This window comes from Macrobrachium nipponense, chromosome 20 (assembly GCF_015104395.2).
Source record: "Macrobrachium nipponense isolate FS-2020 chromosome 20, ASM1510439v2, whole genome shotgun sequence".
Taxonomy (NCBI): Eukaryota; Metazoa; Arthropoda; class Malacostraca; order Decapoda; family Palaemonidae; genus Macrobrachium; species Macrobrachium nipponense.
In genome coordinates, this window is record NC_061089.1 from 51,909,246 (window position 1) to 51,922,981 (window position 13,736).

A 13,736-nucleotide genomic window follows, 5' to 3' on the forward strand; every position below is an offset into this window, starting at 1 on the left:
ATATATATATATATATATATATATATATATATAGAAAATCAGTGTTTTAATTTAAAATCACATTCTCTCCATAACAAAAGACAATGGTTTTTTATATAGTTCTGCATTCCGGCCGTTACTATAATAATCCAAGAGCAATAAACATGCTGTAGTCCAGTCACAGTCTCACCACTGGCTTGCTTTTGGACGTACCATAACGTCGCGAGAGTCACGACTTCGCTTCTCGACTCTCTTTTGTATTACCATTATTTTGGAACCTTTCTGAAGTTTTCAAGTCAACGGACCCTACCCGGATACTTAAGACTTATTTGGAACCTGTGTGAAGTCTCTAGGTCAACGGATCTTACCCGGGTAACTAGACGCTTATTTAGAACCTTTGCGAAGTCTCAATGCTGATTTGGAACCTTTGTGAAGTCTCTAGGTCAACGGATCTAGCCCATGTACTTAGACTTATTTGGACCCATCATGACGTTTTAAGTCAACGGATAATTAAGGCTATTTTGGAACCATCGTGAAGTCTTAGGTCAACGGATCTTACCTGGATACTTAAGGTTTATGTGGAACATTTGTGAAGTCATTTTGGTCAACGAATCCTACCTAGATAATTAAGGCTAACTCGGAACCATCGTGACGTCTTTAAGACAACGGAATTTACCAAGATACTTAGAGCTTACTCAGAAAAAAAAGCAGTATCTTAGAGACGAAATGCTAATCACCAGTATGCTAGAGACTCTCCAGATTACCGAGTAAATCTACGTGTTGCCAGGTGTAGCAGAACTCGTCCCATAAACTCCTCATGTAAACTTGCCTCATAAACTCGTCTCGTAAACTCGTCCCATAAACTCGTCCCGTGTAATTGCCAGAAAGTGGAAGAGAGAGACAGTCAAAAGACTTCTCGTTTTAGCTGCTGTGTGCTTCAAGTATCTGTGGAACTTATCCAAGATGCTTGTAAATTACTTTAGGAATATAATAATTATTCTTTTAATATAACGCGTTACCACATTATAATCGATGTTTATTCAATAAATGATAAAAAATAAGTTTTTTATAACTTTTTGGTAACTGATTCACACTAAGCTGCCTGTATTGTTAAAATTAGTATCAATGTATGTTCTAAAACCTTATATTATTTAGGCAATGAATAACAATCACGTTCTTGAATGATTAGGATAAAATAAGGTTGTATCCTAAAAAATGTACCAAGATTTACCATGTAGAAAAGGATATCATATTATCCTCATTTTATATCATATTAACAACTAAATTTTTGTCTTAGCGGCGAATTTCCTGAAGTTTCTTGTTTAGTAATGCTTTAAAAACTTTCCAAAATATAGCTCCTACTTTGTCGTGCATAAGTTTATTTGGCTTGTCATCATCCTTCTTACTACTCCATCCAAAATGTATCTAAAATTTTTATCACGAATTTTATCGCGTATATTAAAACTAACATGGCTTCTTCCTCTGTGCCTGCTAAATTTGTATGTGCCATGTCCTGAGAGTCTATTTCCTGGCGTGGAACATTTCAATTTGAGTTTGAGGATTACAAAACTTGGCAAAACAATTTCTCACAATTTCTTCATGTTCGTTGAAACTAGTATTTTTCATCTACTATTAATTTCTTCATAATAATACATCTAGGCAATTACAAAGTGATTATAAAACCAGAATCCAAATGCCACTGACTTTCTGTAACTTGCTCTCTGTACTATTTTGCAACGGACGTGTCTTCGTTGTTTTTGTTCTTACATGGAGTCTTAAGGAAATCGCATAGAGGAATTTATTGACAAAACGCTTGTGAAGTTTACTTCCGATAGGAGTCTCTTTAATTTAACCAACAGATGGAGATATATAGGCGCAGAGAGAGAGAGAGAGAGAGAGAGAGGGAGGGAAGGATAAATAAATGATTGTGGCTGTTTCCTTATATTGTTGGTCCTTTCCTGTAGAGAACTTATTGTAGACATTATATAAACATATATTCACACACACACACACACACACACACACATACTGTATGTGTGAGTGTGTATCATGAGAAATAGATACTGTGTATTTTCCTCATATCTGTCAGGAGCCAGAACGGAAAATCTCCTCCTCCAGTTTCCCCTCCGATTACACACTTCCATTTCACGTCCATGTAATAAGGCCGCCCTGGACCGCCCCTGAGTTCTCCAGTTTCCAGAAACTGGAGAACCATTCCATCAAAAATATACTTCTGGAGTTTCACCATTAAACACCATTTTCTATCTTTAATCATTCCAGTTCCTGGTAAGAGGATCCCAAGGGTCCTGAGAGGAGACTTTCTATCGGACTCCTGAGGGCCGCTGGAAAGAGTTGCTGGAAATGGAACGCGCCATTTGAACCCGCGTCCAATTTCCTCGCACTCAGGAGAAACCGCGCGTTTCTTTAAAGCGTCCGAAATTCAATGGCACGAATAACGTGAAGGATCCGAGCCTGCGAGTTTGGTCTCCGAAATTTGAATAGGTGAAGGGTCTGAGTCTTTAGGCTGATTGGATGAGGGGATTTGGAAATAAAATCGCGAGGAAATTCTGTGAATCACGAAGGTAAACAGTGACGATCATTGAATATAATCACGCTTTCGATCGTGTCTTTCTTCGCAGCAGTAAGGTTTTTTATATTATTTTTTTCATAGCGAAAATTGAATTATAATTATTATTATTATTATTATTATTATTATTATTATTATTATTATTATTATTATTATTATTAGAACAGGTGTGGAATTTTTGAGAGACTGAAAATTTACCGTGAGGAATATTGATATTGTTAAACTTTTGCTAACCTTGTGCAAACAATATTTCTATATTGCTTTCATTCAGATTTATGTTGTTGTAGATTAACTTACGGACTAAACATGAGGGATTATTACCTGGTTTTCTGTGAAGCTGTACACCAGAAGAAAGGCAAATAATTCCAATTAAATTGTTAGTAAAGTAAATGATATGAAGGAATGAAAAGGATTGTTCATCCTCCAAAGGAACCACTGACTTGCTTCGTGAAGGATGGAAGCTTAATTGGTCAAGGAATACCTAAGATGAAAGGAAGTCCCAAAGTATATTAGTAGATGGAAAGAAGAAATTTGGTAATATGGATATCTCCTTATTTAATGTTTGGGGAAAAGGTGAAATGGCGGGTGTTACGATGCTACAAAAAATGAGCGCTCCCTCCATTACATCCTCTTTATCAAAACATTATTTAAAAGCCTAAAGAATAATAGATTTGCGTATGATTTCTGGTGTCGTTCCTTCATCCTGAAGTGATATAAGCTCTAATTTCTACCGAATATTGTCGATGTAAGGCTGCAGAATATTGCTGGTAACTCCAGTTGCACATGGATAGCAGAGATCCTTACGTAGTTGTCACTTATCCGTCATTTATTATTTGTAGATTATGTTGCACTAAAATAATCAAACTTACATACACAGACAAGCACACACATTTATGTGTATTTTTATATACATATTCTATATATAGATATATATAATATAGTATGTATATATACACACACATTTATATATATATATATATATATATATATATGTGTGTGTGTGTGTGTGTGTGTGTGTGTGTTTGCATGTGTGTCTGTATTTTTGTACCGTACACCTGTTTTCCATTTAAAGAGGCGGTGCCAAAATGTTAAAAGCTTGTGGTTTTCAAGCAAATCTCCAGACATTTGATTCCAGTGTTTAAATCAATGATCGTCAACTCTCCTAAAACTGCCTAAAGAAAATTTCACGTAAGAATGAAAACGAACAAACAAGACTTATATTAGTTTATACTACAGACCCCAAATCAGACTTATCATTACATCAGTCTGGATCAGTAAGATAATTTCTCCTATCGCACTCAGAGGCAGTTCAGTTCTAATCTACTTCCGATCATTGCTAATCCAAAAGAAGAAGAAGAAGAGGAGGCGGAGGAGTAGGTTGAGTAGGAGGCAGAAGAGAAAGAGGAGGAGGAGGAGGAGGAGAGGGAGGAAGGAGAGGAAGGAGGAGGAGGAGGAGAGGAGGAAGGAGGAGGAGGAGTGAGGAGGAGGAGGAGGTAGGAGACCGACTTCAGAGCGTAACGTCCAATGGGAGCCGACTAATTTAACTCAGGCATAAACTTGAGTAGAGAGAAACCATAAATCCGAGAAATTCTTCAAAGGATGGCAGGTTTATGCGATCGCCTCCGAGATCACAGGAAGGGGAGAATTCCCTCCCGAAGGATTTCCATCGGAATTTCTTAGAGATCCTCATCCCTACCTGCCAGATGAAGCAGAAGTTGAGGGGAAATGAGATATACTTTTGAAGGCCACGCACGGGGAGCAGACAGAGGTTGTGTTTTCTAACTTGAATTTCCTCACAGTGTGAGAAATAACAGAGATGAGTCTTGTTTGAGGTCATTCGACCGAAGCGAAGACTAAATCATACTTGGGAATTAGGGGAAAGGCTGGAAACAGTTTTACTGAACTTGAACTGGATGTAAGAAAATTAGCCAACTTTCATAATGTTTCAAGCAGGGACAAATTCTTATGCAGAGAAGATGAGATTTGTATTTAACTTGGTGATAAAAGTAGAGTCAATAATTCAAATGTTCAAATAAAAAGCAAATGGAATATATTCCCTTGGAATAAACACATAACACATATTTCTTGCAAAACATTATCTGTTCATTATATATTTGATTTAAAACTATGCATTTACCTATACATTTTGTTTGTAAGAGAAAATGATCCAGCTGTTTTGCGCATTGGCTTCCAGAACTTACTTAGATGAAAAAAAAAAACTGTTGATAATAAGAAACGCACTATGAGCAACAAGACATGTTAAAAATGTGCTTCAGATGTTGACATCCTGAAATCTATCAGAGCATACGATATATTTTGGGTTATATCCCAAGATTCAATTGCTCTTCTAAAACACGTACAAGATTATTATGTTCATTTTCGAAGGAACTACGCATTATACTTAGTTTGAATATTACTACACACTCTATAACCCGTCCAGGATAGTTTGAGTATCCTTTTATAAGGCTCTTGTAACTTTTCGATTATTGATTAAGATTACGTATCGTTATGCAAAAAATTAAGTGTTTCTTCTCTCTTTCGATATAAATTTCTCTAAAAATATCAAGACAGCTGTCCTTTTCACCCCATCCAATTTTTAAGGGCTCTCCTTCTATAAATCCTTTGTGGAGAGAAATCTTATTTATAAAATCCTTCTTTTTGTATCCACTTCTTGGCCTTTTGTTCCCCTCGAATCTCCTTCTCTTTCCTCGTCATTTCCTCCGCGGGGAATAATGCATTCCCCCTCTGAGGGGTCCAGTCCCCGAAATCACCCTCCGTCCTGAGAACTATCAATTTTCTTCTCGATCACTCATCCAATATGTCATCGTTACACCTGACACCGCCACGGAGACGCTGATGATAGGACGTTGCTCCTTTGATTTCCGAGTTTTTTTACGGATATTAGTTTTTCTTTTTTTTTTTTCTTTTTTTTTCCGAGAAAATTATGGTCTGTGTATCTATCTATGTATGCTTGTTGGTGTTCATGTTACCTAATGTGCAATGGGCTAGCTCCATCATTGGCTTTCATGTACTGATTTTTGACAAAATTATTTTGAAAATTAGTTTAAAGTTAAACTTATTATCTTCTAAGTTACAAAAATCCAATAGAAATATAAAAAAGACTAAATGATAAAAAAAACATTAATGACAAACATATGTATAGTAAACTTACCGCTCACAAAATAAGCAGCTCAAGAAGCAAAAGCATTAACAAAAAATAAATAAGTAAATAAATAAATAAATAAACAAATATGAAAAAAAATGAAAGAAACACATCCTGCAATTCATAAATCAGTGGCCATCGTAGATGCTAGTAATGAATGATGTCTGGCTCGAGGGTCAATCAATCAAGCCTCCAGGTGAAAAATTCCCTGATTCTCCCGTTTATTGGTAAGGGATTTTTCATTCTGGCCTCCAGCCCTTCCATGGGGTGCTCGTGTAACTGGAATGTTGGGGAATTGTATAGTTAATTGTCTTGTTATTGGGCTAAGAATTTTTATTGTCTTTGTTGGTGTGTTGAGTATATTATTATTATTATTATTATTATTATCATTATTATTATTGTTATAATCATTATTATTATGGCATCTGTCTGCTTCGTCCACATACAAGCGGATGTGTAAATATGAATTCAAGTACGTATCGATACTGTCGATGTACATGAGAGAGAGAGAGAGAGAGAGAGAGAGAGAGAGAGAGAGAGAGAGAGAGAGAGAGAGAGAGTTTTATTCAAAGTTCCCTTTCTGCATGTGGATAAAGATTGAATGTGGATAATAATAATAATAATAATAATAATAATAATAATAATAATAATAATAATAATAATAATAATAATAATAATATGGATAAGTATCAAGATCTGAAAATAGAAATATGAAGAATATGGGATATGCCAGTGGAAATCGTACCCATAATCATAGGAGCACTAGGCACGATCCCAAGATCCCTGAAAAGGAATCTAGAAAAACTAGAGGCTGAAGTAGCTCCATGACTCATGCAGAAGAGTGTGATCCTAGAAACGGCGCACATAGTAAGAAAAGTGATGGACTCCTAAGGAGGCAGGATGCAACCCGGAACCCCACACTATAAATACCACCCAGTCGAATTGGAGGACTGTGATAGAGCAAAAAAAAAAAAAAAAAAAAAAACAGTAATAATATTAATAATAAGTAGTGTTCTAATTGATCACCCTATCAGTTAATGTATGTACGCATTTTTTTTATTGGAGTAAATTTGAAAGTTTAACTAATCCATAATAAAAGTCCAATCTTAAAATATTTCATGAACGCACAAACCTTTCGAAAACTCAATCATTTTACAAGCAAAATCAAAACCAAGATAAATTACATTCGAGGATTATTACCTTTTTTTTTTTACTTTGACTGCGCAAGTAGCAACATTTCAATGTTAATTTGATGAACATTTAACTGCATTAACTGCAATACCGTCATCAATTAACCTCCAACTTCTGAGCAATTATCATGAAAGCAAATGAGCAAGACTTACGAGGCTCCAAGGCATAACTAGATATATTGGACCCGAGGATCTCCAGGGGGAATCTGTGACGCATTTAGATGTGTATTAATCGTGTGAATATTCGATGTGAAATCGTCCTTATCAGGGACGGAAACGGTCTAGAAAGCAGTAAGATGTGTAATGACACGAGTGTTGATGTGGTACTTTATTAATTCTAAGAACATTAATGTGGCAATTACTGTTTATCGGAAACAGAATCTGAAACGCATTTATGTATGTATTAAGCCTCCCGTTTATAAGTCATTCTTTCTACTGTTATCAGGGCATAGACGTTGTATTCTCTCTCACTATCTGTATTAAAATGGATATATATATATATTATATATATATATATATATATCTATATATATATATATATATATATATATATATATATATATATATATATATATATATATATATATTCACGTTTTACATATATTAGTGGAACTGAATACAAGGCCCATGCCCTGATAATTAAGTTTGGTATATATATATATATATATATATATATATATATATATATATATATATATATATATATTTTATATATATATACATGTATATATATATATATATATATATATATATATGTATGTATGTATGTATGTATATGTATACATACATATATATATATGTAACGAGGATATGAACCTCGTTATTTATTTGGTAAACGTGGAACCCCGAGCATCAGGCAACCTGACACACAATCTCTCTCTCTCTCTCTCTCTCTCTCTCTCTCTCTCTCTCTCTCTCTCTCCAAGCGATCCCTTTCTCTCTCCATCTCTTTCTCTCCATTCTGTCAGGTAATCAAAATGAGAGTCAAGTTATATAAAAAATAACTATTTATTTAACAATGGAAAGATAGTGAGTCTTACTGATTAACTTAACTCAGTTAACTCCCCAACATTTAAATGTCTAAAACAGTAATTTGTCACACCAATTGTCTCTCCCATCTGGGACTCTCTGTCCCACCCTTTGCCAGAACACATAGTTCCTTGTCAGAATCGTCTGTTTCAAGACACGAGAAACACACTCGTTAGCACACATAAGTTTAAAGACAAAGTTAAAGATTAGATATTCTTACAAATGTCAAACAGACAACAAGCCACCCCTTTGGCTAAAGTAATTCAACACTCACCCATGCAGCCGGAATATCTCACTCACTGATAAATAAAAACACTTTGGCATCCGCCATCATGGCTTTGCCTTCCTCCCACGAATCTTTGTGCAAGTCTTCCCATAGACTTGGCTAGCGATACATTATCAAAGGAAGAGGTGCACACGCACATACAAATGCACACTTCGTTAACACCTCATATTACTGGCTACAACCAGTTTCCCAAAGGCACTTTGAAAAAGACCCATGAACTGACGAACATTGACTCGTATAACTATGCAGTTTCATATCACGCCACCACAGAAATCATTTATCAGCTTTTCTCGGGTCGTTGCTTCGGCTCTGTTCTCCACATTCCAAAAAGGTCACAGCGCATCACATTATGCTATTAAATATATAATTAATTATAACCCTAGGACTCACATAGCTCGGCCACGCTAAATTGCTAGCTCCCTCGTAGCAAATGGTCAAACAAAACAGCTCATATAATATAAAAACTTTGGCCGGCTTAAAATAAAATATAAGTAATAACTGCACGTCTCTGGCAGCACAAAGTAAAGTCTATCACACTTCATCTCCAATAACACTAGAATTTTCTCTCATTTTGGATTCTTGAATATCCCTCTTTGACTGCAACTTCCAGCTCAAACTGTAGCAGGCTGTAGGAAGACGGAATGCCTCCCTAATTGTAGACGACTTCTAACGGCTTCTGCAGATCCCCAAAAGCGCTGTAGAAACTCTCGTAATCACCCTGGACAAACGACAGCAACCTCTCTGCACGGCTGGTGGACGTCTTGCTAGTGTCGGGGAACAACTTTTATGGTGTGTTAGTATGTCAGTCAAGTCATCGGTCAATTAAAAAAGAATAACCCCAGACATACTACTTCTATCAAACAATGATCTCAAAACGTCAGAAATACTAACTGAACGTCTCCCAATTAATTCCATTTAATATGACCACCAAATCATAAGTCATCATCATAACTCGCAAAGGAAAAAAATATCAAGTTCTCCAACTCAATTCTCCAAACTTACACATCAGCACACACAATCCAAAAACTCACAGTAACTCCACTGACTTCTGCACTCACATTTCAAACTCGAATGCTCTCATAAGTAAAAAAAAAAGGGAAAAAAAGGCAATGAACCCAAGGAAAAAAAAAATCACGTAACAAGCCCAGACCCAAAAAATAAAAAAATGTTCTCTCAAGCTCTGATATTTGAACAACTCACAAAATCAGTAGAAATATCCAATGTTTTAATAGCAAAAACCCCTTTCCTGCTCATATAATTAATTACAATGAGACTTAATGTCAAACTCCCATTTACGTAAATAACAACCCCGATAAATTACATCTCCCGATAAATTACACCTCCCGTCCAAAAAGAATTGCTATTTAAAACTCAAACCCCAATTACATCTCTCGTAGGAAAAGGAAGAAAAAAAAAAAAAAAAAAAAAAAAAAAAAAAAAAAAGTTAATCACAAGTAGATTTCCCCTGTCACAAAACACACAATATATGCATAATATGCATAATCCCCGCATTTTTCCCCAAGAAATGCCCCATGTATAGCTACAAAATTTTTTGACATCGCAACTTTTGACATCGCAAACTCTCACACATGCGCTTTCGTGAAATGCTATTGTCAACATTTCCAGATATTGCAAAAACTGTGAACAATCACCACTAGAGGAAAAAGAACCAGCACAGCGCTCGTCAGCAGAAAATCCACCTGTGGACGTGTATGCTCGACTGCAGCATAAAAAATGTCTAGTCAGACACACAAGTTTGGAAACTCAAGAAAACGGTCTAACTGAAATCACGTAAGCACATTCCAGTAAATTAACTCCAGGATATGACTAATGTGTTCAAAGATTTGTCTCGAAGACGTATTCTCTCATGACACTGCCCAATTATAAAAATTATCACCTATTCGGGATAAAAAACTTACGATAAACTCGTAATGCAGCAATTATATGCTTCCAAAATAACACACTTGTGAACATAAACAATGCACAACATCTCCATAGGACCACAATGTAGTGATGCCACTCGCCTCCAAATAGTCACAAAACCAAAAAGAAAGAACCACAGAAATCTTCTCTTGGCTCGAAAAAACTCCATAACCACAAAAAAGGGTCACCCGCCAAAGATTAATTCCACCTCCACATTTCACCATATTAATAATAAAACCACTCCGGTTATAAAAATATTTCCTCCATTTGGTTAATAGCCACACCACTATATTCCCTCTTATTTCTCCGATAGCCACATGTTAATAAAAAACCACCACTCCAGGAATAAAAAATAGTCACCTCTATTTCGGCAAATAAAAAAATATTTACCTCTATTTCACCAATAACTCCATGCGGAATAAAACAAGGCTCCAAAAAATATATCTCCAAGCAGGAATATCAAAAATGAAATCCCATCTCCAAAAAAATGTGCACTCAAAGCATCCAGCTGACCCAATCACAAATATTGCCCCATATATCTACTCAAAAATGTCTCCATTTGCAACAAAGATGGCTGCAAAATAATTGAACTAAACATAGCTCTCACCACCATAGGCAAACATCAAATGGCCAAAATATATCTCCAATATATTATATCTCAAATTATAACTCCAAAATAATATAACTCCAATTCTCCAGGGAATAACTCAATGTTATAGTAAAAAACTATAAACTCTCTGTTAAGCATAGCTGCTGAAAAAGGGCAAAAACTCGGCAAATAAAATTGTCTAGGAAATTCTAGAAAAAATCACTAATGTGCTGCAACTCATTATAATAAAACTCCAAATTCACAGTGTCTAAGCAAAGACTTCTCCATATGCACTACGACATAGGCCACTAGAAACTTAGCCAAGTTTCCTATCTCTGGTAAAGTTGTCACAAATACAACAAATGTATTGTGCAAGAAAACTCACAATTTCTGGAACACAAATATCCAGAGAAAAAATGTAGGCCATTACGTATGCATTAAAAAAAATGCAAAAATTCTCCCATAAATCTCACTGCAGCATCAAATAGCTGAAAACACAAACACGTTCCCGAATAATGACTCTAAGTCACGAACTGAGACATTAAAAAAAATATTCACACCAACTGGAGAGAAAAAATAAATTCAAATTCACCTATGATAAAAAAAAACTTGTGTCAGCGATGGTTAACTTCCAAAAAGAGGAGAAAAGAAAGATCAACGGCATTGTTAACTGTCTCCCATGACTCACGTATGTCAAGCAATTATCTGCTGCACTCATAAAAAAGAAAAAAAAATTTGTTGTTAGTTCCTCCCAAATTCAAAAAAGATTTCACCACCCTTGATAGCATTACAGCACCCACGTATTAGTATAAAAAAAATCAGTATCAGAAGTATCATTATCAGCAGAACCACCAAAAATTGCTATCATCAAAATCACTAGTATTAGTACAAAAAACTTCACCAATGTTAATGCTTGTCCTTTCTCCAAAGATTCAGCAAAACTCAACACAATTCACAAATGACTGAAATATTCTCCAAAGTTACAAAAACTCAACAAATAATTAACCCCAAAACTTCTCCCAATAATTCATTGTAATAATTCTCCATAAATAATTATCTGTAATAATTATGAAATAATCTCCCATGAAATATCTCAAATCTCTCGTAAAATATGTCTTCCGTAATGATAATTCTACTTAAGAAACCCTCCCGTAAAATATCTCATACAATGATAACAATTATTCATAATAATAATAATAATAATTCTCCATAGTAATAATTCTCTTGCAAATATCTCAAGTAAGGGTGTAATTCCAATAGGATTCACCAGTATTGCCAAACCCACAGTATACACCACCATTGCCACACCCAAAATCAACACCAGATGCAACACCAATCACCGGCATTTTAAAGTAGTCCCTCCAACAAAATAACAAAAATAATAATAATCTGTGTCCCCATTATATTTGTGTATTCCAAAGCATAAGGAAAACATACACCACTTCCCATGCATTTCATTTACTATTCTCTTCATTCACGAGAAAGAAAATCTCTTTTCATTTCCTTTTCTAATCAATCAGCTGATGTCTTGGCATTGGAAAACCATTTTCAAGGGCAAATTCGTCTCTCAATACCCCGACAAAGAAAAAAAAAGGGAGGAGTTCACCCACACTGAGAAAAAAACACCTTTCAGTCAAGCGATAGAACACCCCCCTTGAACAGTGTCTGAGTATCCCTGAGGTATACACCAGTAGTAGTACCCTCCCGGTAAGCAATGCCCTTCTGCATTCATTAGCAGAAATTTGCTGAGCCCGCAAGAATGGGTTGGCGCTCTGTCTCCAAGCCAAATATGCAATCCAAGCTCAGTTCGCATGCATGAAAAACATTTTATACACCCTTATATGTTAAACAAAGACGAATGCGTCTATTCTCAACACGCGCCAATAAAGAAAACACTTCACTTTCTGCTACTATGGGGAGAAAAAATTTGACCTCTTAAACCAGTCCCATAACACTGAATTATTTCAAAACCCTCCCCAAGATCCCAAAATGATCTTTAACACTCACCACTTCATAATGAGAAAAAAAAAACTCGGAATTTTCGCAGGACACTCTAATAACACACGCGGATCGTCTCGGGAATGCACTCGACATCACAAGCAAAAGTCAGACTGAGTGTGACATCTGCTTTGAGGCAGACTCCCTGGGAAAAATACTGAGTCCAGTTCAATTCTCTCCTCAGCACCACATCCTCACGGATGGATATTTCTCTACCCATTCCACCCAGTCACTGAAATCTTAACAATTTAACAGTTTTCCACAATCCCACAAAGGCTTTGTCGTTCGAAAACTATCGCTAACTGGTCACCTGTATCTTCATTAGCGTACCCAGGCATAAAAAAAAACCTCTTATACCGCTCGCCACCACCTGTTAATGAGGATATGAACCTCGTTATTTCTTTGGTAAACATGGAACCCCGAGCGTCAGGCAACCCGACACACAATCTCTCTCTCTCTCTCTCTTTCTCTCTCCAAGCGATCCCTCCCTCTCTCCACCTCTTTCTCTCCATTCTGTCAGGTAATCGAATTGAGAGTCAAGTTATATAAAAAATAACTATTTATTTAACAATGGAAAGATAATGATCCAAGTCTTACTGACTAACTTAACTCAGTTAACTCCCCAACATTAAAATGTCTAAAACAGTAATTTGTCACACCAATTGTCACTCCCATCTGAGACTCTCTGTCCCCCTCTTTGCCAGAACACATAGTTCCTCGCCAGAATCGTCTGTTTCAAAGACACGAGAAACACACTCGTTAGCACACATAAGTTTAAAAAAAAAGTTAAAGACTAGATATTCTTACAAATGTCAAACGGACAACAAGCCACCCCTTTAGCTAAAGTAATTCGACACTCACCCATGCAGCCGGAATATCTCTCACTGATAAATAAAAACATTTTGGCATCCGCCATCGTGGCTTTGCCTTCCTCCCACAAATCTTTGTGCAAGTCTTCCCATAGACTTGGCTAGAAGATACATTATCAAAGG